Source organism: Cynocephalus volans, chromosome X (genome assembly GCF_027409185.1).
Source record: "Cynocephalus volans isolate mCynVol1 chromosome X, mCynVol1.pri, whole genome shotgun sequence".
Taxonomy (NCBI): Eukaryota; Metazoa; Chordata; class Mammalia; order Dermoptera; family Cynocephalidae; genus Cynocephalus; species Cynocephalus volans.
The window spans coordinates 148,243,426-148,257,401 of NC_084478.1; the positions used below are offsets into that span (position 1 = coordinate 148,243,426).

A 13,976-nucleotide genomic window follows, 5' to 3' on the forward strand; every position below is an offset into this window, starting at 1 on the left:
AGGGCAATTAGGCAGAAAAGAAATAAATAATTAAAATGAAAAGATCGAAAGGAAAAAGTAAAAGTATCTGCATTTGCAGATGACATAATCTTGTATATAGAAGATACCAAGGAATCCACTACAAAACTTTCAGAACGAATAATACATTCAGAGCAAGTTGCAGGATATAAGATCAATATCCCCAAATCAATTGTATTTCTATACACTTGCAATGAACAGTACACAAAAGCACACAAAAAGGAAAATACTTAGGAATAAATATAACAAAAGAAGTGCAAAACGTAGGCTGAGAGCGACACTTCACACCCACTAGGATGGGTTTAACAAAAAAGTTGGATAATAATTAAGTGTTGACAGCCTGGGGAGACATCCTCACCCTCAGACGCTGTGGGTGTGAATGCAAGTGGTACAGCAACTTCGGAAAACAGTCTGGCAGTTGTTCACCGGTTAACACAGAGTTAACATAGGACCCAGCAATTCCACTCCCTGGTATATTATACCAAGAGAAATGGTAACAAATGTCCATTTGAAAACTTGTACACAAACATTCAAAGCAGAATTTTCGTAATTGCCAAAAGGTGAAAACAACCCAAATGTCCATCACCTGATAAATGGATAAACACAGTGTAGTGTATCTATACAATGGAATATCACTCCATAAAAAGAAATGAAGTCCTGATACATGCTTCCACATGAATGAACTTTGAAAACATTAAGTGAAAGACACCAGCCACAAAAGGACAACAATTATCTATGATTCAACCTTTATGAAATGCCCAAAATAGGCAAATAAATAGATCATTGGTTGGTTGCTTAGGGCTTGGGATGGTGGGTGGAGCGTGAGAGGAAAGGGATGCGACAGCTTTCAAAGTCTTTAAAACTCTTCAGAGTTCTGAAACGGACTGTGGTGATGGTTGCACATGTTTTTGTGAATGTACTAAAAATCATTAAGTTGTACACTTTTAAATAAAATTGATATAGCCAACAATAAAAAGAAAACAAAACTTAAAAGAGACATTTTAAAAATTGTGTAAAATACCAAATCTTTAAAAATACATAAAACAAGACATGTAAGAACTTATAGAGAAAATTATAAAACTGAAATACATTAGGGATAACTGAAATGAAGATAAATACAATGTTAACAGAAGACTCAATATAAGAAAGATGTTAATTTCCCACAAATTAATCTCTAGATTCAATCAATCCCAATCAAAATTCTAATATATTTGGTGACAGACATTATTAAGCTGATTCTAAAATTTATATGAATGGCAAAAAATTCTTTGAATAAAGATGGAGGACCAGATATGTAGGTATTAGCATTTTTAATGGTTACAGTAATTAAGGCAAGGTGCAGATAGCAAAAGGATAGGCAAAGAGACAAATGGAATGGAATAGAGAGACCAGTAAGAGATCTTTGCAGCACCTGTGGCCAACTGATATATCACAAAGGTGGTGCTGCAGATCAGTGGAAAAAATGGAATCTCCAATAAATTGTACTGAGACAACTAGGTATGCATATGTAAAATAAAATAAGTTGGGAGCTTATGTTATAAACCGAAGTCATTTCCAAGTAGATAAGACAAAAACGGGACAACAGAACTATAATATTTTTCAAAGATAACATGGGGAAATATCTTCGTGTCCTGGGGAAAGCATTCTTAAACAACACACATGTAATAGCACTTATAAGAAGAATGCCTGTTCATCAAACAATACTGACTAAAAAGTCTGACAGCACTAAGTATTGTTGAGGATACAAAGATCCTCAACTTCATTAAAAATTAGGGAAATGCAGGGCCGAGCCCGTGGCGCACTCGGGAGAGTGCGGCGCTGGGAGCGCGGCGACGCTCCCGCCGTGGGTTCAGATCCTATATAGGACTGGCCGGTGCACTCACTGGCTGTGTGCCGGTCACGAAAAAAGACAAAAAAAAAAAAAAAAAAAAAAATTAGGGAAATGCAAATTAAAACCACATTAAGATAACATATCACACTCATTAAACTGGCAGAAATAAAAATGTTTAAAAAAGTATACTATATGTTGTAAAGGACATAGAGTGATTATGCAACTCAATGCAACCACTTTGGAAAACCATTTGACATCCATCACCTTTGGGTTTAAGTTGCACATTCCTGGTCTACATATAAACTCTTTAGAAAAACTCTTGCACATATGCACCAAGACATTTATGTCAATGTTTAAAATAGCAATATTTGGAATGAAAAGAAAACTAAAAATTGCCCAAATATCCCCAGGAGAATAGTGTATAATCACACAGTGGACTATTCTTCCCTCCCTTCATGTAGCTATCTATCTATGAAAATAAATAAACCACAGTTCTACATATCAACATGAAGAGTCACATGAACATAAGCAAAAGAAGTCACAAAAACACCTGCCGTATGATTCTAGTTATACAGAATGGAAAATAGGTAAAGCACAACGATTTTTCTTAGAAATGCACTGTGTGTTAGAAATAATATTCAGAAATTTCAATATCAGCACAAATGCTAGTGATGTAGAATAATATACATATCTTACCAGCCCTCTTAGGAAATCCTGTTGAAGGAATTCTCAACGATGTCATAAAACGCCCATTACACACTTTTTGACCAATCAATTTTACTGTTACAACTGCATATGGAAGACACTGTCTCGGTTTATCTACTGGTTTTGAAAAGATGTTGTATTCATAGAAGTATACCTGAAAGACAAATAAGAAGAAAAATAATAAGTTTATGCTGATTAATCTTGGCAGTCAGACTTGAGCAAGATCATATTTTTTAAAAGTCTATATAACTACGTGTTATTTATTTATTTATCTACTTCTACATACATCCTCCCCCTGTCATCTACAACCCTAGCTTTTTTGAAGATTTATAAAGTTCCTTTTTTTCCCCACTACGTGTTTTTTAATTCATAGGCTACCAATGTCAGCAGAAGCAGACACAATCTGTTTTAAAAGAAAGAGTATTTTTCCATTAAAAGTTCAAATATTTTGCATATGCTCTGAGCCATTATATTATTATTTTATTTGGCAGCAAAATAATTAGAAAAACAACAATAGCTTAATACATTTTACATGTGGGATCATGTATATACTTCTATATAGAAGATTTATCTTTTTATCAAATATATGATTATATATAATATATTTATGTATAATCTATCCTGTATAGAAAATTAAAGTTCCACAAACTGTCTAAGCAGAATATGATAAAAGATTACTATTTCACTTAACGTAATCTTTTCTATTTTTCTCTTTTTGCAAAGTACAAAGGATCAATATTGTTTCAAAATAGCCTGATTTTTAAACATTAATATTTTTAATTGATAAATAGTAATTGTGTATATTTGTGGGATACAATGTGCTGTTCTCATGTATACATACAATGTGGAAGGATTAAATGAAATTAATTAATATACCCATCACCTCACTTACACATCAATTTTTTCTTCTGGCAGCTGACAGGTATGGGGATCTGAACTCTTGAAAACGGTGTTATAAATACCACACCCTAATCATAGAATGGTTGATTTTCAAGTAATCAAATCTACCATAATGTTGACATACCACTGAACCATAGGCTTGTAGCTGAATGGTATCTTTCAGAGAAGGTATACTTCTTGACATGTGGCAGTCAAAATTAGGAGAAGGATCCAAAGAAACTTTGTTTTTATCCATGGAAGGCTGAATTTTCTTAACTCTTCCAAAGAGAACCTAAAAAAGAAAAGAAAAAAAAAAAGTCCATAAGAATACACCAAAACACTTTTAAGCACTCAAACTTCAAACAGGAGTAAGGCTCACACCGTTTTTTAAAGAAGTAGAAATATGAATGGAAAGATAACCCATGTCCCAGATGAAAGGGCTGACTTAACACGGTAATTATGCCAATTCCCCCTCAAATTAAACTCTAAGACTAATTCCAATAAAATTTGCAGAAAATCTACTTTTAGAAATAAGTTTCAATCTAAAAATTTACCTGAAAGATTAAACAAACAAGAACAGCCCCCCAATTTAAAAAAAAATCGGTCAGAAACAGAATGATGGAACAGGACAGGTGATTCACAATTCCAGATATTAAAACATTTTCAAAAGGATCGTATTACCACAAGAATAGGCAAAGGAAAAAACAAACAAAAAACAGAACACACGCAAAAAGCCCAGAAGCCCACACATATACTAAACATATAGTGTATTATTAAAGGCACCATCTGAAATAAGTGAAGCAAGAAAAGATTGTTCAGTAAACAGTATGGAACAAATAAAAAAAATAAATTTTTTACTTAATCTATAAACCAAAATAAATTTCATGCAAGTTAAATACTTAAGTATTCAAAACACATTGAAATATTAGAGAAGGAAACACAAGCAAATATTTATCTAATCTCAAAGTGAGGAGTCTTTTCTCAGAATATGTGCCAAGAATCATGAAACCAAAACATATAGATTTCACTATATAATATGCTAAAACTTCTGTACATCAAAAGCAAATGAGCATAAAATCACAAAAAACAAAACTATGAATAGAATTGACAAAAGATGCGATACAAGAAAGTGCAATGAATATCATGAAAGGTACACATTTTATATAAAGTCAGCAATTCTATCACTATTATTTTAAATAAGTTAATACATTCTTTCAAAAATCAAAACAATACTAAGTGTAATCTGGTATCCTGGATTAGATCCTGGAACTAAAAGAAATATGAGTAGAAAAACATGCAAAAGCTAAATGAAATCCATAGTTTAGTTAAGAGTTGTACCAATGTTACTTTCTCAGTTTTGACAAACATGCCACAGTTATGAAAATGTTAACATTAGAAAAAGTTGGGTAAATTGTGTACATGAACTCTCGTACTAGAGCATGGTAACTTTTATGTAAATCTAAAATTATTCAAAAATAAAAGTTCACTAAAAAGATAACATGAAGTGATTAAACATTATACAGGGAAAAAGCCTAACTCTCAAGATACTCTTTACTCAATTGATAATACTCACGGAATCAATCACGAAAAAAAAAAAGAAAAAAAAAAACGAGTAACTGGCAAAGGCTATTAATAGGCAATTCACTAAATATAAGTAGTCAACAAGTATCTACAATGAAGTTTAACCTCGGGAAACCATAATAAAGAAGAAAATTGAGCCAATGAGGAGAAACAAATGATCACATATTAGACTGGAGAAGATTATTTAAAAAGTGTAATGTACACAATGAGGGTGTGAGATAACAGTCATTTTCATACACTGTGGATGGAAATGTGAATTAGTACAAACTTTCTCAATACAACTAGGCATTACATATCAAAAGCTGTACTCTTTGTTTCTCTTCAAAACGTATAAATCTTTCGCCTTTTACATATCAAAAGCTGTAAAAATGTACATAGCTTTGACTCCTAATTTAACACCTCTGAATAAACCAATTAATTCTTAGCAAATAATCATGCATGTGTGTAAAAACATACCTACAAGGAGGATCGAAGCAGTATTTAAGAGTGCAAAAACAAAACAAATCCAAAACTAAATAACTTATAATCCACATTACCAAATTTATAGGCAAATTTATGGTACAGATTTATAGTGGAATACTATGCAGCCATTCAAAGGATTCTGCAGAAGAACATTTATTTAATGCTATAAAAACATCTTCACTTTATAATCAGTGAGAAAAGCAAGTTACATAGTATATAAAGCGAGAACAAACTTTAATTTTAACAATTACACATTCATATCTGTATACATGAGTAAAAGACTATCAAAAAACAAACCAAAAAACCTACTGTGGCTATTAATGAGCTTTTCAGAGTATTTTAGTGTTTTTCAAATTTTCTTAGATCAGTATCTATTACTTTTCAATATAAAAATAAATTATGCTTAATGAAATTGAAAAAAAAATATATATATATATTTTAGAAGAGCAACCTGTTTATACTTTGGTCTACCACTGACCACTGAGGCATGTTCCTCTTCGGACAGAAGCAGGCTAGAAGTGAAGAGCTGGGACCCTGGGATGCAGACCTGGGGGGCTCACTTCACACTCTCCCCACCCTACAGCCTGCACGTGGAGGTCTTGAGGCACTCGTACTGACCTGGCTGTGTGCCACCTGTCTGTGGCTGTTAGGCACCCATCCTGTGCCCTGCAATGTTATAATCAAGACCCCCACCCAGATATATATAGACCCAGCTGGTGCTGCAGCTCTGTCTTGTTTCACACTGCAGTTGTCACACACTGCTGTAACAATATTTTCTATTCTGCTTCTTCCTTGCTGTAATTTTCCACCCTGAGAAAGAGTCATAGCCACATAAGATCATAAGATCACTCCTCTTGCCCTGCTGCAAAAACCCAGAAATGTTATGCTATAAAAATAACAACCAGACTGCATTTGGGGCTCAGCCACTGGACAACAAACAGTCTGCGGGGCCAATGCCAGCATATCAATAAACACTGTTTCCTGTTTTAAGCCTCGGTGTTTCCTGCTTCTCCCTGAGAGTTCACAGTAACCCACTGCAACAGTCTCACTCCAGCCCTAAAGCTAAATCTGTTTCCAGACAGAGGCTCCTAGGGTAAAAAACTCAAGTTGAATTCCATGGAGAGTCAGAAGCCATGAATTTGAAAATATCTGAGGTTAAAAAAAAAGAATTATGTCATATGGATCATTGATTTTATGTGGAAGTAAACTCAAACACATCATCCTAAATTGTCCTTACATAAGTAAGAATCCTGTCAAACTACTGTGATTTTAGTTTTCCTGGCAAAGCTACAATTAACTAAAGAGTAAATCTTAAGTAAATGTGTCTTTTGAAACTTGAAATTCTACTATGAGATTTATTTTTTTCAATTTTGAATAGTTTTAGATTTTCGGAAAGGTTGCAAAAGTAGTTCAGAAGTTGATTCTGGGAAGATGGTGGAGTAGAAAGCTCCAGAAATCTGTCTCCCCATGTAGATAATAATTGCACTGGCAGAATTATGTTCCATTCAAAGGAAAAAAATAAACAAACAGAAACTGTCCCTAAAAAGACCTACTGATGGATCTCCTAGATAAACACTTTAAAAGAACTGTCTTGAAGATGCTCAAAGAACTAAAGATATGAAGAAAGTCAAGAAAACAATGTATGAAAAAAAAACGGAAATATTAATAAAGAGACAGAACACCTAAAAAGAAACCAGAAAGAAATCCTGTAGCTGAAAAGTCCAATAACCAAAATGAAAGACACACTAGAGGGATTCAAAGACAGATTTGAGCAGGCGGAAGAATCAGTGAAGACTGGAAAATGGAAATACTGAGTCTTTGAATAGAAAGAAAAATATTGGAAAAAAGTGAACAGAACCTAAGAGACTTGTGAGGCAACATCAAGGGGACCAACGTACGTGTTGTGGGAGTCCAAGAAGAAGAATGGGAGAGAAAAGGCGAGAGAATGTTTAAAGAATTAATGGTTGAAAACTTTCCAAATTTGATGAAAGATACAAACATCGAAGAAGCTTAGTGAACTTCAAGCAGGATGAATGCAAAGAGACTCATAGTCAGACACATTATAATCAAACTGTCAAAAGCCAAGAGAGAAAATTTTGTAAGCATTAAAGAAGCAACTTGTCACATACAAGGGAGCCTCAATAAGATTATGAGCAAATTTCTCATCAGAAACTTTGGAGTCCAGAAGGTAGTGAGATGATATATTCAAAATGCTAAAATTAAAAAAAAAAAATGTCAACCAAGAATCCTATGTCTGGCAAAGCTATCCTTCAAAAGTGAAGGAGAAATTACAACATTACCAGATAAACAAAAGCTTAGGGAGGTTGTTATCACTACACGTGTCCTGTAAGAAAGTTTGTTACCAATATACTACACTCCCACAGAGTGTCCTGCAGTTGCAATGAAAGGACACTAGACAGTAACTCGAAATTCTATGAGGAAATAAAAATTTCAGTAAAGGTAAATATATGGGCAGTAATAAAAATTGTATTATTGTAACAATGCTGTGTAACTCTACTTGTTTCTACAAGATATAGGAGACCGATACATTAAAAAAAAAATATTAGTCTAAAAGCTAATATTGTAATTTTGGTTTGTAACTTAATATTTTGTTTTCTATGTGATTTAAGAGACTGACACATTAAAAAAATCATTAGTATATGGTTCTGGACACAATGTGTAATGAAGTAATTTTGTGACATCAACAACTAAAAGTGGGGGCAGAGCTGTTAAAGGGGTAGAGTTTTTATATGTTGTTGAAGTTAAGACAGTATAAACTCAAATTTGAGTGTTACAGCCTTAGGATGTTAAATGTAATCCCCATGGTAACCACAAAGAAATTAGCTGAAGAATATAAACAAAAGGAAATGAGAAGGGAATTTAAATCCTTCACTACAAAAAAATTAAACACAAAAGAAGATGCATTACTGGAAATGAGAGATAAAATGCTATAAAGTATATTGAAAACAAGTAGCAAAAAGATAGAAGTCCTTCCATAATAGTAATTACTTTAAATGGAAATGGATTAAACTCTCCAATCAAAAGACAGAGATTGGCAGAATGAGTAATAAAACATGGTAAGAGACTCACTTTAGATCCAAAGACACAAAGAGGCTTTAAGTGAAAGGATGTAAAATAGTAACTGAAAGAGAGCAAGGTTGGCTATACTAGTCACAGACAAAACAGACTTTAAATCAAAAATGGTAACAAGAGCGAAGAAGGACATTATGCATTAATAAAAGTTTAACATGCAAGAAGATATAACAACTATAAACCTTTACACACCTCATAACAGATGATCAAGATATATAAAGCAAAATATTGATAGAATTGAAGGGAGAAACAGTTCTACAGTAACAATTAGAGATTTCAATTACCCCATTATCAATAATGGATAGAACAACCAGACAGAAGATCACTATGGAAAGAGAAGACTTGAACAATACAATAAACCAACTAGATCTAACAGACATATATACAACACTCTACCTAACAACAGCATACACATTCTTCTCAAGTGCACATAGGACATTTTCCAGAATAGACCAGTTTGGCCACCAACTGAGTCTCAACAGATTTAAAAAGATAGATAACATATATATTATATTCTCTGACCACAATGCGATGAAGACAGAGATCAATAACAGAAGGAAAACTGGAAAATTCACAAATCTTTGGAAATTAAACAGTACACTCTTAAGCAACCAATTGATAAAAGAAGAACTCACAAGGGAAATTTAAAAAATACTTAGAGATGAATAAAAAAATGTCATAGCTTATGGGGCACAGTAAAAGCAGTGCTATTGGTGAAATTTGTATCCATAAATGCTTACATTAAAAACAATGAAGATCTCAAATCAACAACCTAACTTTACAATTCAAGAAACTAGAAGAATAAACTTTAACCCAAATTTAGCAGAAGGAAGGAAATAGTAAACATCAGATCAGAGATAAACAAAATAGAAAATGGGGGAAAAAATCAACAAAACTGAAAAGTTGGTTCTTCAAAAAGACCAACGAAATTGACAAACCTTTAGCTAATGGACTAAGAAAATGACTGACGATTCAACTTAGAAAATAAATGAAAGTGAGTATTTTACCACTGAGTCTACAGAAATCAAAAGGATTGCAAGAGAGTACTAGGAGCAACTGTATACCAAACAATTGGATAACCTACATGAAATGGAGAAATTCCTAGAAACACAAAACCTACCAAGACTGAACCACGAAGAAATAGTAAATGTGAATAGACCTATAACTAGTAAGGATACTGAGTCACTAATCAAAAATCTCCTGACAAAGAAAAGCCCTTGAACTAGTATCTTCACTGGAGAATTCTACCAAACATTAAAAGAACAATAATTCTTCTCAAACTTTTTCCCCAAAATTTAAGAGTGGGGAGTACTCTCTAACTGATTCTGAGAGGCCAGCATTACAAAAACAATAAAAACAAGCGTTGGTAAAGATGTGGAGAAATTAAAACCTCTGCGCACACTTGGTGGGGATGTAAAATGGTATGGCGCTGTGGAAAAACATATATGGCAGTTCCTTAAAAGTTTTAAAATAGAACTACCCTATGATCCAGCAATTCCTCTTCTGGGTATATTAAAAAGAATTAAATGCAGGGTCTCCCAGAGATATATGGTAGTCTTGGTATACCCATATTCAAAGCAGCATTATTTGCAATGGTCAAAACGTGGAAGCCACCCTAGTATCCATTGACAGATAAAGGGATAAGCAAAATGTGGTATGCACGTTCAATGGAATAATATTCAGCCTCAAGGAGGAAATTCTACAACATGGATGAATACCGAATTATGCTAAGTTAAATAAGCAAGTTACAAAAAGACAAATACTGTATGATTTCACTTATATGAGGTACTTAGAGTAGTCAAAATCATACAGACAGGAAGTAGGATGGTGGCTTCCAGGGCCTGGAGAGAAGGGTGGTTATTGTTTAATGCATATAGAGTTTCAGTTTGCAAGATGAAAAGAGTTCTAGAGATGCATGGTGTTGATGACTGCACAACAATATAAATGTACTCAATCCAATGAACTGTACACTTAAACCCTGGTAAGATAGTAGATTTTGTCATGTGCATTTTATCATAATAAAAATATTTCAAAGAAATACACACTTACTATGAGATATTTGGAAAATATTAATTTGAAAAACTAGAAAGAACAGAAAACACTCCATATTGTCACGATTCAAAGATTATCTCTGATAACCACTGAGAGCATTTCTTTCTAGTTGTTCCTTAATCATTTTGACGATATCACATATATGTTACTATTTTTGCTGGCTGGTACAAGGATCAAATCCCGGACCTTGATATCAGCAGCATGCTCTGACCAAGTGAGTTAACCGGCCAGCTCTTTATATAGTATTTTTTAACTTAATTTTTTGAAAAATTTAACATGATTGCATAAACGTTTTCCCATGTCTTTAAAAACTCTCTGTAAACCTAACTTCAACAGATGCATCATATTCCAGAGAGAGGACATATGATAAATTCACTATGCACTATTGTTGGACATTTACATAAGAGCTATTTTCTTCTATAGTAAATAATGGTTTGATACACGCCTACAAAAAAATAGTTCCGAGGTCTCATATACCCTGTATTCAGCTTTTCCTAAAGTTAACATCCTACATAAACGTGGCACAGTTATATAAATTAAGAAATTAACATTGGTATAATACTTTTAACTAAAATAAACTGTAAGAGTTTCACAACTTTAACTTAAGCCACTGTTATTGTGATACAATGTTTCAGAGGAGGACACTTAAAACACTATGGTATTATTTATGGCATGAACAGAAAAGAGAAAGAAAAGAGGGTCAATCAAGACAGAAAAAGATATTATACACTGGGAAGACAAAGATGATGAAAGCTGCTTTTGCTTACCTGAAGTTCTGCTCTTCCTACCATGAGTCAGAAATAGGGGAAAATTATGAGTGATAATGATGACAAAAATAATAAATATTATTATTGCAATTTATTTTATGTAATGCGATTTTAAAACACTAATTTACATTGAGAGAAAAATATATTTAGGTCAATTTAAAGAAAACAGTACATATATTTAGTAATTGTTGTACGCTACTTACCTTAAAAATGACAATACTTTCTACAGTGGTATTTCGACAGTGATGAGCATAATTCAAGGCAACATCAACATGTCTAAATATATAAATTCCAAGAAGAGGATTTCCTAATATCTTCAATGAAGATGCTTTGGTGCTTATCCCATTCTGATATATCTCTGCCACATCACTGTGAGAAGTGCTAAAAAGCAGAAATGCTCTTCAAGTTCTTGGCCACATCTTCCACTCTCACGCATCTCTGATCTAAAGCAAAACAAATAATGTGTAAATTTAAATAACAATATCGACACAATTTTCAAGAAGATAAATATTTCAGATTACCATAGTTAGAGAGTAAGAAACATGTTGATGATATTCGATATTCAGAGGTGTCACTACCCTATGATGATAAGTTAGGCTGAGGAATGAATTCAAGATTACTTATTCAGGATTTATGAACCACATGTTGCACAGGCCAGTGATACTAAGAGCTAACATTTCTTGAATGCTGCTAAGGTATCCAGTACAAAATCTGAAGCTTTTCATGCATTTTGTCCTTTCCTTCTCATTTCCCCCGAGAAGTTGTTGTTATTATTATTATTGTACTTGTTCAACGCATTTTGAAAATAAAAAAATGAGTTCAGAAAATTAAACTCTGCCAAAGTAGCAAGGTGACAGAGTTGGAATGAATTACACGTGCCAACTCTCGTCTGTCACGTTTCAGAGCTCAAGTTCTTGCTAATTGTGTTATGGAGGGAAGAACATCAATTTTATAAATTATATCTCTATCTCTATATCTACATTGATCCAAATACATACATACACGGTCATTTATCAGGATATTCTCCATTCTTCAGAGATCTAGATAACAGCTGAAACGAACAAGCTATCTTAGTAGTAAGAAAATTATGACTCATCCTCAGAAAAGATTGTAGTCTGAAGTACAGATACTTCTGATTCTACTACTTCCATAACAAGACCCATTTCAACATACAAAACATATACCCCCCTTCCCCAAACTGGCAGATTAGATAGCGTGTTCTACATGGCTTGCTCAGGAGTAGAAGCAGCAGCAGCAAGTGCCACACCAGGTAGTACAACAGAGAGGTTCAGACACTAGGACAGAAATGTGATTCCAAATGATTGTCCGCAATGGGGAACCTACAGAACCTAGCAAAGGAATATCTATACCACAAAAGGAAACTGTTCTTGAAAACCACATGCTTCTAACATTTATTTCTTAGAACACAACTCACAGAATTTGTATAAGGTATACTGTGAACATAAGCATATTAACATTTATTTTTTTGCAAGAATGACATCATTAACAGTAGTCAGGATCACAAAACACATGGCAACAGCTACAGGCCAAACTGACTGATTAGATCACGACCACTTTTCTCCTAGTTCCTGGAAATGTCAATCTTATCTTTTAAATGCACATGTCCGTATTTCCTGCTCTTGCTTTCATCTTGACGTCAGTATATTCTGTGAACCACTAAGAGCTCGATGTTGACTGTTAAGGTTTACTTCTCACAGGAGAATTATAATGCTTTCCCCCATTTTTCTGATTTCTCAATTTGTTTTTATTGGGATTTGGAAAATCATTAACTTTCTGAGCAATGCCTACAAGGAATTCCCATTTAGGGACACTAACAACAATAGCACAAAAGACAGGAAAGAGGGAAGACATCGAAGTATACTGCTGTTGTAAGGTTCTTACACTGCACATAAACATAACATTTTTTGAAAATACATTGTGATAAATTAAGATGTATAACATTAAGTCCTAGACAGCAGGGTTTTTCAACAGTGGCACCACTAACATTTTGTGCCACATTCTTTGTTTTATACCTAGTTACTTTGCTGGCTAAATACTATATCATCCAAAGGGATTCCATGCAATGAAAAAAATATATAACTTAATAAAAGTCTGACTCAGGGCTACAAAAACCACTGTAGATTAAAGTAGAAAATATTCCCTTGAGTTTTGTATTGGTAATAATACTGATAAAAAACTCAGGCCTAAATATGATTTAGATAATAAAAACGACCAATTAAAATTAGCTTTTAGATCTATTTCTGGCTCTAAAAAGTTGTGTAGAAGTTTGGCTTTGCAACATTCATCAGACACCAGGATCTATGTCACAATGTTAAATGAGAGAAGCTCTGAGTCTCAAGATTTCCATTTCAGAGGCTGTAGGTAAAATGAACCTGAATAGCCTTTTGTGTGTATAACAACATGTAATCAGATAATATAAAGATCTAGCATTTGCAAGGTGCTCTATTACCAAAAGACACTAATAAGCATCACATTCCATGCTAAAAAGGATATTCATATTAGCTTGAATATTTTTAAAAACATAAGAGTTAATAATAATTTTTGAGAAATGTTTTCCCATCTTTTGA

At 33.4% G+C, this 13,976-nt stretch overlaps 1 pseudogene; it reads right to left on the bottom strand.

Moving 5' to 3' along the window:
• The window catches only part of LOC134366591 (testis-expressed protein 15-like), a 48,324-nt pseudogene that overhangs the window by 20,561 nt on the left and 13,787 nt on the right, over positions 1–13,976 (bottom strand).